Below are 17908 nucleotides of genomic sequence, written 5' to 3' on the forward strand. Positions count from 1 at the left end.
AAAACCAGTTCTAAGCAAAGAAGGGAAAGCAGAAAGGTGGAAGGAGTATATAGAGGATCTATACAAGGGCGATGTACTTGAGGACAATATTATGGAAATGGAAGAGAATGTAGATGAAGATGAAATGGTAGATATGATACTGCGTGAAGAGTTTGACAGTGCACTGAAAGACCTGAGACGAAACAAGGCCCCCGGAGTAGACAACATTCCATTGGAACTACTGACGGCCTTGGGAGAGCCAGTCCTGACAAAACTCTACCATCTGGTGAGCAAGATGTATGAAACAGGCAAAATACCCTCAGACTTCAAGAAGAATATAATAATTCCAATCCCAAAGAAAGCAGGTGTTGACAGATGTGAAAATTACCGAACTATCAGTTTAATAAGTCACAGCTGCAAAATACTAACACGAATTCTTTACAGACGAATGGAAAAACTAGTAGAAGCCAACCTCGGGGAAGATCAGTTTGGATTCCGTAGAAACACTGGAACACGTGAGGCAATACTGACCTTACGACTTATCTTAGAAGAAAGATTAAGGAAAGGCAAACCTACATTTCTAGCATTTGTAGATTTAGAGAAAGCTTTTGACAATGTTGACTGGAATACTCTCTTTCAAATTCTAAAGGTGGCAGGGGTAAAATACAGGGAGCGAAAGGCTATTTACAATTTGTACAGAAACCAGATGGCAGTTATAAGAGTCGAGGTACATGAAAGGGAAGCAGTGGTTGGGAAGGGAGTAAGACAGGGTTGTAGCCTCTCCCCGATGTTGTTCAATCTGTATATTGAGCAAGCAGTAAAGAAAAACAAAAGAAAAATTCGGAGTAGGTATTAAAATTCATGGAGAAGAAATAAAAACTTTGAGGTTCGCCGATGACATTGTAATTCTGTCAGCGACAGCAAAGGACTTGGAAGTGCAGTTGAATGGAATGGACAGTGTCTTGAAAGGAGGATATAAGATGAACATCAACAAAAGCAAAACAAGGATAATGGAATGTAGTCTAATTAAGTCGGGTGATGCTGAGGGAATTAGATTAGGAAATGAGACACTTAAAGTAGTAAAGGAGTTTTGCTATTTGGGGAGCAAAATAACTGATGATGGTCGAAGTAGAGAGGATATAAAATGTAGACTGGCAATGGCAAGGAAAGCGTTTCTGAAGAGGAGAAATTTGTTAACATCGAGTATGGATTTAAGTGTCAGGAAGTCATTTCTGAAAGTATTTGTATGGAGTGTAGCCATGTATGGAAGTGAAACATGGACGATAAATAGTTTGGACAAGAAGAGAATAGAAGCTTTCGAAATGTGGTGCTACAGAAGAATGCTGAACATTAGATGGGTAGATCACATAACTAATGAGGAAGTATTGAACAGGATTGGGGAGAAGAGAAGTTTGTGGCACAACTTGACCAGAAGACGGGATCGGTTGGTAGGACATGTTCTGAGGCATCAAGGGATCACCAATTTAGTATTGGAGGGCAGCGTGGAGGGTAAAAATCGTAGAGGGAGACCAAGAGATGAATACACTAAGCAGATTCAGAAGGATGTAGGTTGTAGTAGGTACTGGGAGATGAAAAAGCTTGCACAGGATAGAGTAGCATGGAGAGCTGCATCAAACCAGTCTCAGGACTGAAGACCACAACAACAACAACAAATCAGTATAAACTGCTGATAGTAAAGTAGAAACAATATAGAATACGGAACGTAGTCAGCTGCAGCATGCATAACGGTAGACAAAAATATTCTTCGTTTTTTTTTTCAACTTAACGGATTTGCACAAACACTCTGACAAGTGGTTAATGTGCTCGGTATGGGGTGTGTCCGCCTCTGGCACCAATACACAGGTCTGACAAGAACGGAACATGCTGTGAATGATGCTATCAATCTCATGTTGAGACAATAAAACGAAGTCTGAGCCCATAGCACCTCCCAAAAACCGTGCATGAGATTCCAAGATCTCCTCAGGGAACCCGAGAGCAGTTAAATCTTGCTTATTCGCCCGTGGAATTTGATGAAGAGTTGTTCGAGTGGTCAACATAATCCCTGCCCAAACCATTATGGGTCCTCCTCGATATCGGTCTCTTTCCACAATTGTTGGGTTCCGAAATCGTGTTCCAAGTGCCCTTCAGATGCGAATCAGTCGAGAATCACTCTTCAGACTAAATCTGGACTCATCTGTGAAAATATCATTGGTTCGACCGTCCAGGTGATATGTTGACGTCCCCGCTCTTAGATCAGTAACTGAGAAAATACATTTTGCCTACTGCTCCTCCAAAATACACTCTCTTACACACGCAATAAATCAAACTGTAAGAGCAGTGGAATTTCTTTTCCATCTTTGAAAAGTATATTTAAAAATTTCTGCCTCAATGCAGATCAAATCAACATCTCTCGAAAATTACTTGCGATGAACTAACTTTTGTTGTAAATAGTTTTGTGATGCGCTTTATAATCACCTTTTATGTAAACGTTTTCCAGTCCTGTGAACAGAGCGAGAGATAGGCACTGGAGTCACATTCTGGAGGACGGCGATTCAAAAACCTGTCCGGCCGGTTTGAGGTGGTTTTCCTAATTCGCTGAACGCAAAGGACAAGGCCGATCTCGTTTCCCAATCACCCTCCGATATACAGCCTGAGCCGTGTCTCTAGTGGCCTTCTTGTCTATAGGACGTAAAAATCCTAATTTTCCTATTCTTGCACGCACAGTTTGCAGTCTAACGCTCCAACGCTCGTAGCAGGCACACAAAAAGTGGACCTGTCTCTTAAAAAGCCATAGACAGGTTTGCGCCTGATGATTATGCGTTGCTCAGAATTTTGATAAAAAGGTCACAAAGGTCATCATTTTGAACAGCTGCCTGTAAAGCTGGTAATTAATTTAATTAATTTAAATCATGACTGTATTACGACTTCGGTTCTTTACTATAACCCTTAAATGAGGGGTTAAAAGATACGTTTCAGTTCAGCACAACACTTACAAATTACTCGCTGATAAGGCAGCAAAACATCCAGCCGATATCACTGATTCAAATGGTTCAAATGGCTATGAGCACTATGGGACTTAACGTCTATGGTCATCAGTCCCCTAGAACTTAGAACTACTTAAACCTAACTAACCTAAGGACATCACACAACACCCAGTCATCACGAGGCAATATCACTGAAAAAACGCTCCTAGTTCATAGGTAGACATCCTTAAATACATCTTCTGTCGCTATGTCAGCTGCTAATAGTGATTTAGATTACTTTTATCAGAAAAAGTTCGCCTCTGACACAAAATGACGGTCTTTTAAACTTTAGGTATATTCGTCTCAATTTATTTATATTACTCTACATTTACAGTCTGTGGGCCAGTATAAAGTGACTGACAGACGATACTCCCCATTGTTCCCAATACTGAGATTTCTTCTCGTTAAATTTTCTGGTGGAGCATGGTAAAAATCATTGTCTGTGTGGGTTTGTGCATAGCAGATCATATATAAGGGGCTGAAGAACGTCAGCAATTTCCACAATGAAAACTGACCCTTGGAAATTTTAGGTAGGTTTTTATGATACATAGACTATATCATCATCCGCTGACTGCAGTTTTTTTTAGCATCTTTCTTGTCTTCTTCTGTTACTCAAAAAACCTGTGAACATTCTCAATGTCCTTCTTCGCGTTCACTCGATAACTTTTGTTGGTCCTATATTTTATGGATCCCACACATTTGAGTAAGAACTCACTGTGGGCCGTAAATGTGCCTTGACAACGATTAACTTAGTAGAGGAAGGATGTTTCCCAATATTTGGCCAATAATGGAAGCTAGGTATTTTCAATGCATACAACTGAGCATAAGTGTCCATTCAAAATCATATATTTACATAATGTTACTTCCAGATATTTATTTTTTATGACATTCTATTCTGTAGTGAAACGCTACTAGGTTTCTACATTGGTGCGCAAAATTAAAGCAACAAAACCACTATCTCCCTGTCCTGTGTCTAATTCAGGATAGAATCATACAAACTGTCAAAAGATGTCCGTACGATCGTGTTCTGCACGGAAGATGGCATTTCGGTCAACGGAAAACCACGCCAACGATGACGTCAGGGCACCTATCAAATGGAGTAGTGTTTTTCGGGTAGTGCGACATCCACAATCGCTGTGTACGTAGCTACAGACGGTGCCGTAAGGCATAGAGAAGACACCTACCAGACTCGCTGCGGTGGAGGGCCATAGGAAGAAGGGAAACAGGACAGCCGCAAACTGGTGTAGCCAGATGGCTTAATGTAAAACGTTCTGTTGTTTTTTGGATGTGGCGACAGTTTAGAGAGACAAACTCTCACTCGAAGACCAGGCCGGGAACGACAAAGTGTGACATCCGAAAGAGAGGACCCTTATTTGGCTATAAGGGCACGACCGTACTGTCTTAGTACTGCACGGCAACTGGCATGTGAGCTCGCAGCATCCCCTGGACGTGTCGCATCGAGGCAAACGGTGTGCAGAAGGCTTCGACAGAGTAGCCTTCATTGTCGGAGAGCTGCTGTATGAGTGCCTTTGACGCCTCTTCACAGAATGAGATGTCTAGAGTGGAGTCGTCAACCTGCTACTTGGACAGTCGAAGAGTGGTTCAGTGTTCTTCTCACAGATGAGTTCCGACTTGGTCTGGAGAGTGATTCTCGACGGATTCGCATCTGAAAGGAATGTGAAACACGATTTGGAAACACGAAAGTTGTGGAAAGAGACCGATACCGAAGAGGACGCCTAATGGTGTGGGCAGGGATTATGTTGACCACTCGAACACCTCTTCATGAAACTGTACGGGTGACTCGGAAAGGTTTAACTGCCGTGACGAGGTCTTGGGACCTTATGTACGGTTGCTCCGAGGTGCTGTACGGCCAGACTTCGTACTGATGGAAGATAGTGCTCGACCTCATAGAGAACGAATGGTTGATGTTTTCTTGGAAACGGAAGATATTGCACGCATGGCGTGGCCTGCTAGCCCTCCCGACTTTAATCCCAAAGAGCATGTCTGGGACTTTCTCCTAGGCTTGTGAGTAGCTCCGCAAGAAGAATGGATGTTATTGCCTCAATATGTGATTTATGGCGTCATAGACAGCATTTTCCATCGTTGTCAGGCCTGTACTGCTGCCAGAGATGGTCTCGCCTCATAGTGAGAACACTGAGTATTTCTCGCAATGTGTGTGAATCTGTTAAGTTGGAAAAAACAAAGAACATTTTCTTCTACTGTTATGCAAGTTGCAGTTGTTCACATTCTGTATTCTTTATTGTTTCTACTTTGATATCACTTGTTTATAGTTTTGTGGCAAAATAAACGAATCCCTGCGAAATTTCAGTTTTTTGCTTTAAATTTGGAATTAGTGTATATCAGCGCCTGAGAAGTGGTGTGCTGTAGTCGAGTTTCGAATTCTGAGAGTTGGTCCACACATGCAGCACCAGTGTATATTACATGAAGTACTCATCGTGACATTTCTCTATACTACGAGGTTGTTACCAATATTTGCAAAAGCATACTGGCCTTTTTGTCCAGATCTAAGTGAATATTGCTATAATTTGCACTGGATAGTACTTCATGTACGACTGCATCGTCTACAGAAATTCTAGGATCGATTAATATGATTCGTTACGTCATTCACGTTTAACATAAGTACGTAGTAATGATTCTACTACTATTCCCCGAGACAAACCAAGTATTCCCTCAGCGCCTGTAGATGACTTTTCACCCTGGATAAGTAGCAGCGTTCTAGGTGTTCAATATACATCACCATACAGTACTACAGAGATTCTACTTGATATGGAATATACAAGTCCCTGACAGGATTCCAGAAGTATGTAATACCAGATGTTTACCCACAGGTCAAGCAGTTCCAACAAATTTCGATGGTGGTTTATGGGTACGCAGTTGGCGCCCGATATGTGTTCTAGTAGATTAAGCACATTTCCTGGCCACGACATGAGTGTAAGTTCACTATAATTCCCCTCAAACCATTATAGCACGATTCTGACTTTGCGACACGGACAGTTATCCTGCTAGAAGACGTCATCGCTTTAGGGGCGAGACTTCACGCATGAACTAACGTAGGTGGTTCTCAATAATGTTGACATAGTTCACTGCAGTCATGATGTCTTAGATTACCAGAACAGATCCCATGGAATCCAAATTCAGTGTGTCTCATAACATAATTCTGCTCTCACCGTCCTGCATCTGTGGTCACGTGCCCGTAACACCACCGGGAGGCATTCACTCGCTTTGGGCTATGGTCATAACGTTTTAGCTCATTAGTGTATAATGGTCTCCTACACATTACAAAAGACAGAAAATGGTTCTTAATAGGGTGTGCGATCACCACAATGAACAGTACACGCTCTGCAATATGCTTTAATGTTGACCACAACGTTGGTGACGAGATTTTATGTTGGGGCATTCCATTCCTCATCACAGTTGACAATTGCTGGATGGTCGTTAGTGCTTATGGACGTGCTGCAGTATGTATCCCACACGTTCTCAATGGGACTTAAGTCGGGGGAAGAGGCAGATCCGTCCATTCGCCCAACATCTTCTCATTTCTAGAGCTCCTCTACCTGTGCAGTCCTATACATAGTCATCTGTGAAATGGTGTCAGGGCAGAATGCACTCCTGAAAAGACGCACGCAGGGGAAGGACTTTAGTCCCAATAACGTTGACCGATGATTGTACCGTGTTGCGATTTCTGGATCAGTACTGCGAGGCAACATTATGCCTCCCCACACCATAACACTTGGAACAACAAAAGGATGATGTTCGACAGTGTTCCTGTGTGCATTAAGCGTTCCCACCTCTCGCCTTATGATGGTATGTGTACACAATGGAAGGCTAAAAGATAGAAGGAATATATACGACTGTAGAAGAGAAACGCACTTGAGGACTATATTATGACGGCCGGAGTGGCCGTGCGGTTCTAGGCACTGCAGTCTGGAGACCGAGCGACCGCTACGGTCGCAGGTTCGAATCCTGCCTCGGGCATGAATGTGTGTGATGTCCTTAGGTTAGTTAGGTTTAATTAGTTCTAAGTTATAGGCGACTGATGACCTCAGAAGTTAAGACGAAGTAGATGAAGACATAGGCGTTGTGATACTGTAAAAAGAATTTGGCAGAGCATTGAAATACATCCGAAATCGTTGGGAAAGCCAGTCATCACAAAACTATTCCCTCAGGCATGCAATAATTATGAGACATCCAAATTACCCTCTGACTCCAAGAAGGCAGACTCTGACAACAGTGAACATTACCGAACTATCAGTTTAATAAGCTAAATACTGATGCGAACTGTTTGCAATGGAATTGAAAAATTTAGTTTCCAGAAAAATGTAGAAAAACACGAGGCTGTAGTGATCTTACTAGTTATCTTAGACGACAGACTGAAGAAGGCAAACCTAATTTTATAATTTTTGTAGAGTTAAAGGAAACGGTTGACAATGTTTAATGGTATATTTCCTTTGAAATTTGAAACTATAAAGTTATCACGCATGAAGAACAAGGAGCGAAAATATGTCTAAAACTTGAACAGAAGCCGAACTACTGTTCTAAAAGTCGATGGACGTGAAAGAAGCATTAGTTGAGAAGGTAGTGATGCAGGATTGTAGACTACCTTTATCTTAAATACAAACGTAGTCTTCTGCTGCCATTACATTTTTCTGAAAAATTTTTATTGAATAACCCTGATATTCAGTCTATACAATGCGCAAGCTGTGGAGTAAACCAAAGGCATATACCATCTTGAAAATAAGTTATAAAACGAACAGAAACTGAAGTAAAACAAGAGCAATGGAATGTAGTTGAAGTCAATCAGGTGATGCTGAGAGTTACGTTGGCACAGGAGACACCAATAGGAGTAGATGAGTTTTGTTATTTGAACAGCAAAATAATTGACAACGCCATAATAGAAAGGATACACAAGGCAGATAGGCAATAGCAAAAAAATATATTTATTATTTATTTGTTTGTTTGTTTGTTTGTTTCATTAACAGTACACAGTAACCCACCGCCTTGAAATGTAAGGTGGGTCGAATGCTTCTGAATCTAATAGCAAAGACTTCTCATTGTTACAGTCTTATTGGTATAAAGTTGTTAATGCTTTTTTTAATAATATGAAGAACATAATATATAAAGATTTCTCTGAGGTTACAGCGAATTGAACGCTTAACAATTGTTAAAATGGTTCCATATAATTTGTTACTACCTAGTTGATGAGAATATAATTTATATAATGCAAATGTCAAAGAAAAAGAAAAAAAGAAAATGTAACACAATGAGCGTGGTGAAAATAATTTGTAGTATGTGGAGGGAAGTGAAATGCTGTATTTGGATATGTAATACTGTCTAAGTAGCATACCCATCTGAAATGGTTTGTGGTAATGTATTGGCACTCATTATGTTTACACATTTATACAGATTAAATGCTGATTGAGCACTTCATACATGGAATACATGAATTTTATCTTTACATGGGAAATACACTTATGTTTGTAACTAGTTCGTAGAAATAGAATATAGTTCATTGCTATTTGAATGCATTAGTCCTTAAATAAATTAATACATTTCTGATTATAGCTTTGAATACAGAAGAGACTATACTTCTGTCTGCACACAATAAGACGAGCAATACATTATTGCTTGTGTGCAGTAGACTTTAAACACTATGCAGGATGTCATTGGGGAGGAGGAACCTCGGAATAAAAGTTCTTTGAGCCTTATCCTCCCAAGCGACATTACCTTATTACTACATTCTAATTATGTGGTGCCGCTGTTTATTTGTTTTATGACTTGTGTTGTTTGTGACTGTGTTGTGGCATGCAGTGCCATGCATTGTTGGTTTTGGTCCCTTACATTTTGATCCTTTCTGAGTCATGTTCACTTAGTGTTTCTTCCTCGGTGTCGGAATCTGTGGTCGTGTTTGTGTCCTCCCATGTGGTTTGTAGTGTTGATTGTACTTGTCTACGCCTCCTTCCATATGGATTTTGGCGCTTGTATTCTTCTTGCGGAGTATTCAATACAATACCGGCTACGCTATCTATTGTGTACCAGTCATCGGGATTACGTATTATTCTTGCGATGTCATTGTCGTTCTGTGTAGTTCTCACTTGTGCTAGCGTGTTGCCCAGCAGTGTGACATGTTCTGGTGTCCCAGTTTCTCCGCATACGCATACTTCATCGTTAGTTAGTGCCATACGGTTTAAATGTACCGGATACGGCCAGTGGCCTGTCAGGAAATGGACCATCCCCGGCTTGGGTCGACATGTTTCAGTTGTAGTCTTTCGTGTACACCAGGAAAGAAAGAGTGTACTCTGTGACCCTTGTCGGATGTATCCCACGCTCTCTGCCATGTTTGAGTCCGCCATTGCTTCTTTTGTGCTTTGTTCATAATGTTGGTTTCCGTAATTTCGGTGACTATATCGATCCTGTCCCTCTTAAGCCAGTAAAGTGCAGCTCTATAACGAATTGTTATGTCTATAGGGCAGATCCCCATCACAACGCAAAGCGCCTATAGTGACGTGGTGTTGAAGGTTCCGCTCATTCTCAGGACTGCACTACGTTGACCTCGTCTTGCAATTGTCTTTTTAGTCTGTATGTTCAGTTTGTGAGCCCAAGCACTTGCGGCAAGGCATGCGATGGGTTCAAATATCGCAGTGTGGTAGGTCCTTATCGTCTTAATAGGTAATTTGTACTGAGTTGTGCTTAGTCTTGCTAGTTTGTGCATAATTTTGGAGGCTTTGTCAATTGTCAATTTTATATGATGGTTGAAAATCTGTTTTTCGTCTAGATGCAGTCCAAGATAACGTGTGGCTTGCTTCCTCTGTATGCTTGTATTGTCTAATTTTAGAATTGGATTCATCTATAGAGTCCCTCTGAGCAGTAAATATACACTTTTGTTGCTTTTCTGAAGCAGTTGCGTTCCTTTTGTCTCTAGTGCTGCTCTGGAGTTGTCTGACACCACTACGAGCAGGTCATCTGCATCAGCCACCACACCTCTTACCCTGTCGTCACTGTCCAGGGTGTTAAGCAAGGGCTCGATTGCGATATCGCAGAATATTGGTCCGCAGATCGAGCCCTGTGGACATCCCTTTGTTATTCTCTTGACAACCTTCCGTGTACTAGCCCTCCACTCCGCCACTCTGCCTCTGCAGTAGTCGAGGAGGCTATTGTAGAGGGAAGCTGATAGCCTCATTTCCCTTACCCTAGCGAAGAGGGACGGCCACCACAAGTTGTCAAAAGCCCCGGCTATGTCGATTAGAATGGCGGCCGCGTATTTGTCGCTGACGCTATTTGTAACTGTCAGTGCTTGGTTGACGGCGTCTTCTATTGATCTACCTTCCCTGAAACCGAACTGATTGGGCATTAGGCGGAGGAGGTGTCTGTGCGATTGTAAACGGTCACACTGAAGCCTTTCCTGTACCTTGCCGAGAGTGTTTAATAGACAGATCGGTCGGTACGTTTTGGTGTCTGTTGGTAAGGAAAGACGTTCTCAAAACGACATTTGTGTTGATATGAAATAAAAATTTAAAGCACAGGAAGGCAACTGATTGGTTTCAATCCGATCCGCGGAAGAGATTTCCAAAACCATTCCTATCGATAATGAACTGGGGTTGCCAATTTAACTGTTATACATTGTTTTACTTCCCTTTCTCGTATTAACATTAGTAAATAATTCTTGTCCACTGTGGACGTATTATAGTACAGAAACAATCGAAACTGAAAATAATTTATAACGAATTAGCTGCAACCACTTACTTCTATAGGCATTTATTTTTCCATTTGACGGCATCTGGTATCCCATCTAGAGGTGTTTACTTTTATTTAAGTGCCATGGACATTGTTCCTTAACAACGGCGTTGCAGAAATTTTCAACGGAAGTTTTTAATACAGCTGTTGTAAAACGTCGGAAGTACTCGTAAAGATACAATATTCACAACGCGTCAATAAATGTTAACATCTGAAAATGGGGTGAACATAAAATGGTCTGCCATTCATGTCTGTGTATTACCCCATAAACAGTCACGGACTGACAGTGAGTTAGGAGCACTGCTGTCGCATTACTTGAAGAGGCGGCTCGCGAGGTTGAGTAAGGACATTAATCAGACCCGCGGGTCACGAAAGGTTGCCTATGCCTGCGTTTAATGTTACGAAAACTTTTCAGCAAGTATTTGTCTGGAGTTTAGTCTTGTAGCCGGCCGGTATGGCCGAGCGGTTCTAGGCGCTTCAGTCTGGAACCGCCCGACCGCTACGGTCGCAGGTTCGAACCCTGCCTCGGGCATGGATGTGTGTGATGTCCTTAGGTTAGTTAGGTTTAAGTAGTTATACGTTCTAGGGGACTGATGACCTCAGAAGTTAAGTCCCATAGTGCTGAGAGCCATTTGAACCATTTTTGTAGTCTTGTACGGAAGTGAAAGAAAGAAAGAAAGAAAGAAAGGACAGAGGATTGGGTTTAACGTCCCGTCGACATTGAGCTAAATAGAGATGAAGCACAAGTTCGGATTGTGTCAATGATGGGGAAGGAAATAGTCCGTGCCCTTTAGAAGGAACCATCCCGGCATTTGCCCCCATCCATTTTGAGAAATGACGGAAAACCTAAATCTGGATAGCCAGACGAGGATTTGGATCGTCGTCCTCCCGAATACAACTCCATTGTTCTAACCACTGCACCACTTCGCACGGCTTACAGGAGGATGCTGAAGACAGAGAGGTAGATATAACTATTGAGGAGGAACAAAATCGAATGGGGGAGGGGCGAAGAAATTTCTGGTACAAACTTATTAAACGAAGGGATTTATTAACAGGACACACCCTGATGCATTAAGGAATTCGTATGTTAGCTGAGGGAATACGTGGGGATACGAATTGTACAAAGAAACCAAGGCTTGCCTACAGTGAGAGGGTTCAAATGGAAGTGGGCTGCAGTAACTATGCAGAGATGGAAGGACATGCACAGGACAGACTAGCATGGAAAGTTGCGACAAACAGTTTTCGTACTGAAGGTCGCTACAGCACAACACTGACGTTACTATGTTAAGTGATCGTACAGGTACACTATAAAAAAATTACCTCATCGCAACTATGTAAAGATTAATCTGTGGACGAACAGCCCATAAGTACCTAACATACAGAGTACAGTGGTAGGTGACCACTTACAGAATCTGCAACAGACACTATGGCATAGATACTGAGAGTAGTGGGTTGAAGGTGTGTGTGTGTGTGTGTGTGTGTGTGTGTGTGTGTGTGCGTGTTTTCTGTTTGGCACACAGAAGGCGAGTTGTAGAGAGTCAGGTCATCAAGTTGTCTGCTTGATGGTTTTGTGATTGTTGCGTCACTGTCCCTACCGCTGAAAGTGAGTAGGTGCTCTGTCATACCGTAAATTTATTGGATGACGTTATGAGAACAGAACAGTATCAAATTAGATGGATGGTTCCAGAATGAAATTTTCACTCTGCAGCGGAGTGTGCGTTGATATAAAACTTCCTGGCAGATTAAAATTGTGTGGTGGACCGAAAATCGAAGTCGTGACCATTGCCTTTCATGGGCAAGTCTTCTACCGGCCAAGCTACCCAACCACCTGTCCTCACAAATTTACTTCCACCAGTACCTCGAAACCTCGCAGTAAAATTGTGAGGACTGCTTGTGAATCGTGTTTGGGTAGCTCAGTTGCTAGAACGCTTGCCCGCGATCCGATACACAGTTTCAATCTGCCAGGAAGTTTATCAGCGCACACTCTGCTCCAGAGTGAAAATTTCTTTCTGGAAACGTTGTCCAAGTTTTGTCTAAGCCATGTCTCCACAATTTTTCTTCAGGAGTGCTAGACCCGCAAGTTTCGCAGGAGAGCTTCTGCAAAGTTTGGGAGGTAGGAGGTGAAGTACTGGTGGAAGTAAAATTGAGGACGGGTCGTGAATCATCCTAGATTGATAGATCCCTTAATTGTTCCACGATGTGTTCAGTGTCCCGATCATAAGACTATATGTGGCCTAACAAACGTCTGAACTCGTTTGTAAGGAATGTCGCTAGCATATGTTTAGGTAGATTAACACCATTAAATACGTCACGTAATGCGCACTTCGCAAATTGTCGGTGGTGCAGCAACTTAAAGCATTATCCTTCTTTCTGTGTCACATTATATTCTTTACTGCTTTATTAGAACCAGTGGCTAATTATCTTGGCAGTAGAGTGACTCATCAGTTCCTTACAAGTAGACTCACTGATGTGGTCCCTCATCATGATGTGACAGTCAGCTGTGTTCGTGTCATAATAAGAGACATATCACTCTTCTCATCTTGTAACTCACAATGGCAGGATTGCTTCTCAGATTTAACATAATGTTTCATTCTTCATAGAACATATTAACTTGCAGCAGCTTAACACGTGCTTAAAATCGTGGCCGTCACTTGCCTCATATTCTACGCTGCTTCCCAGGGTAAGTCGCGAAAAAGAATCTTACTGAAAGGACACTGGCCGCGAAAGCCAAAGGTTACTTACATCTGGACGACTTTGTGGTCAGATTACTGAGAACAGTCAATACAAGGTTGGATGCGAACTGAATGTTATTTACAACAATTTCGCTGGAAAAAACGGCATGGGAAGGAACCTGCAGACGGCGTTTGTCCACCAATGAGAGCTACCTCAAGTCCGTCTGGACCAGCTATATCGAAGTGTGGAGACTTACTGTGCGGTTCATTTTTTTATATCTCACCTGTGGAAAAACACCTGACATGATTCGTGTCCTCCACGGCCCGTAAACTCTATTTCGGTATACTTTTTATCAACATCTCTGACATCTGCCACTCTGTTACCAGAACACTTCTAAGTACACACATTATAGTCTTGCCTCAGTTTATAAGTTGAATCTGAAAGACTCCTTACTTCATAGATATGAATACACTACTGGCCATTAAAATTGCTACACTAAGAAGAAATGCAGATAATAAACGGGTATTCATCGGACAGATATATTATACTAGAACTGACATGTGATTACATTTTCACGCAATTTGGGTGCATATATCCTGAAATCAGTAGGCAGAACAACCACCTCTGGTCGTAATAACGGCCTTGATACGGCTGGGCATTGAGTCAAACAGCTTGGATGGCGTGTACAGGGGCAGCTGCCCATGCAGCTTCGACACAGTTCATCAAGAGTAGTGACTAGCGTATTGTGACGAGCCAGTTGCTCGGCCACCATTGACCAGACGTTTTCAGTTGGTGAGATATCTGGAGAATGTGCTGGCCAGGGCAGCAGTCGAACATTTTCTGTATCCAGAAAGGCCCGTACAGGACCTCAACATGCGGTCGTGCATTATCCTGCTGAAATGTAGGGTTTCGCAGGGATCGAATGTAGGGTAGAGCCACGGGTCGTAACACATATGAACTGTAAACGTCCACTTTTCCAAGTGCCGTCAATGCGAACAAGAGGTGACCTAGACGTGTAACCAATGGCGATCCATACCATCACGCTGGATGATACGCCAGTATGGCGATGACGAATACACGCTTCCAATGTGCGTTCCAATGCCGCCAAACACGGATGCGACCATCATGACGCTGTAAACAGAACCTGGATTCATCCGAAAAAATAACGTTTTGTCATCGTGCACCCAGGTTCGTCGTTGAGTGCGCCATCGCAGGCGCTCCTGTCTGTGATGCAGCGTCAAGGTAACCGTATCCATGGTCTCCGAGCTGATAGTCCATGCTGCTGCAAACGTCGAACTGTTCGTGCAGATGGTTGTTGTCTTGCTAACGTCCCCATCTGTTGACTCAGTGATCGAGACGTGGCTGCACCATCCGTTACAGCCATGCGGATAAGATGCCTGTCATTTCGACTGCTAGTGATACGAAGCCGTTGGGATGCAGCACGGTGTTCCGTATTACCCTCCTGAACCCACCGATTCCATATTCTACTAACAGTCATTGGATCTAGACCAACGCGAGCAGCAATGTCGCGATACGATAGACCGCAATCGTGATAGGGTACAACCCGACCTTTATCAAAGTCGGAAACGTGATGGTACGCATTTCTCCTCCTTACACGAGGCATCACAACAACGTTTCACCAGGCAACGCCGGTCAACTGCTGTTTGTGTATGAGAAATCGGTTGGAAACTTTCCTCATGTCAGCACGTTGTAGGTGTCGCCACCGGCGCCAACCTTGTGTCAATGCTCTGAAAAGCTACTCATATGCATATCACAGCATCTTCTTCCTGTCCGTTAAATTTCGCGTCTGTAGCTCGTCATCTTCGTGGTGTAGCAATTATAATGGCCAGTAGTGTAAATTTATGCAATGATTTTGCAACTGTTTATCAGCGTTAGCCTCCATTTAAGGTTACAAGCAATTTTTATGGGTACCTATCTTTGACATTTTAGTAATGAAATTAACTAAGACCTCACTACTTGCGTAGAAGTGGCGTAGACTACCTGGAGTTGGATACGACAGATAACGAAAATAGAGATTTTGCAAAAACAGACATAATGTGTAATAGGATATCAGCAATCAGTGATCTTAGAATGTTACTTATAATCCGTCTTGATTGCAAGATTTTTATTCATATGACCGGTTTCGGTTCATTTAGAACTATCTTCAGATCTGATATTTCGGTTACAGGAGTAACCCGTCGAAATCCAACAACTTTCACAGCATGTGAAATTTGCTGAACCGAAACCGGTCATATGAATAAAAATTTTGCCATCGAGACTGATAAGTAACATTGTAAAATACGGATAGTGAAAGAATTATACAACGAATATTACTAAAAATTTAGAACACATGGCATCAATACTACCTCAAAACACAAAATTTTACATTTTTACATAGAATAACTTGAAAATTTTCAACATGGATTAATCAAAATTACCAGTTGTGCAGCAACCAGTCTTAAAATTACATTTTATTTATTCACTTTTGCAAATCGATAAATAAAACATTTTGGGACTGGTTGCTGCATATTTGGTAATTTTATGGTTTACGGTCGCTGCACGACTTGGGAACCACATGGAGCTCACAATTCATACTAATTTATCACTTGTCTAAAGTACAAAACGTCGACACTATTTGTGCTCATCACACATAGAAATCAGACAACATAGTTTTTTTGAAATGCTGATGATAGTGTCTGGGTTCCATGCGAAAGGAAAATAAGACACTGCGAGCAGTGTTACACATTCCAGATGTGCTTTGTGGGATGTAGATCAGAAAATCGAGTGAAGAGTTGGTTTGATGGACTGTACGTCGCTGAAGGAATTTGTACACGAAACTAGCCGTGTGTGATTCAGAGTTATCATTTTACAGGCTGAAATCTTCGTTTATTGCTCAGGTACAAGAACACAGGTAAGCAGGAAGGATGTCATCTCTACAGAACTGAGAAATCAAGACTATGCATGTATAGGCACGGAGTTCTTATGAAATAATTTTTCTCTTCTCTTTCAGTTGAATTTATCTTTACGCGCTATCAGTTTCGTAGCTAGACAGCTTCATATCCAAGCACGATGAATCAGTCGAGATTAGCAAATATGCGTGTGTGCTGTCCCATACATTGACAGTAGTATATATATCTGGTCCGAATATGCTGACTTTACTTGAAAAACTATATAGCTGCTATACAGTTCTCAGAGGAATGTGACTGTCTAAAGATCGTTCAATTGCTTTATAGTTACATCGTTTTACTGGCAAAGTTGTTATATGGAGACCTGTACTGTATGCCCTGGGTTTTTATGAAACAGCACAAGTTCGTAGATCTCAGCTGATTACAGCGTCCAATTAAAGCATTGGTCTGTGAACCTATCTGGCTTCGAAATTTGGACTGTGGGAAAATAACAGTCGATATAGCTGAAGGAAAATTGAAAAAAACAGCCTTTTGTCACTGTTGAAGGCATCAACAAAATTTTTGCTAATATTTGCATCGTTCAACGAACGTTTGACACAAGAAAACGGATGCTGGATTTTTAAGATTGCTGGCTTTCTCTGTTAGTTCACCGACGACATCTTTTCCGGTTGTCAGCCCTTCGGCATAAGTCGACTTAAACCTAAGTTTCAACGAGTTTCCAATTCGTCATATTCATGTAAATTAACGATTTTTCCTAAAACTGTAATGAGTACATTATTTCGCTTTGACTCATTTGCACTTACATGCTTGAAAGCACTGCACCCTCAAATGTTATAGGTTGTCTGTCGTATGAGCGACGTGCGTCGTAGTAGAAAACAGAATACGCACCCAATCCTCCCCCCGCCATTACCACACCTAAAATACCGACTATTCCTCATTTTATTACGAGATATCTTTCAGCAGATATTTAATTTTATTAATCTTTCTCTGAATCCACAGAAACACGAGTAGGATGATTATATCAGTGTAAACCTGGCACGAATTGTACTTCAGAACGCTGATTGACAAACGTTAATTCTTGAATTTTTGGCTATATTCAAATGTACTGAGCTCACGAGACCCGGTTTCCGAATGAGCCCGGACTTCATAGAAATCAAGAGGCCCAGGTTACCCGTTGGCACACAGAATAAGAGGGATAATGAGGAAGAAGTCGGGAATGCGCCAACTGATAGCAGCCCCCTCAACAGCATTGCGCTGCGGGTAGCGGCTACTGCAGGGGCGCGATCAACCAGCGTATGTTGCAGTTGGGGAAACTTGCCTTTGCGGCCAAAGCCTCTAAGACGCCAAAAAGAATTGTAACTTGTAGAACGACATTTTTGGCTCTGTGTACTCAGAATTCGAGTTTAAGACACTGACAGAAACATGAAACTAACTATCATCTGCATTCCTATACTGTTTTCACCTCGCATTTCATCATTTGAATATATTGAAGAGCTGTGGCTTAAGTGCAGGTGGAGTAGGCAACGAAATTATAGAAGTAGTATGTACATACCAGAATGATTTAGAAACACTATT

The sequence above is a fragment of the Schistocerca piceifrons genome, chromosome X, assembly GCF_021461385.2.
Source record: "Schistocerca piceifrons isolate TAMUIC-IGC-003096 chromosome X, iqSchPice1.1, whole genome shotgun sequence".
NCBI classification, from domain to species: Eukaryota; Metazoa; Arthropoda; class Insecta; order Orthoptera; family Acrididae; genus Schistocerca; species Schistocerca piceifrons.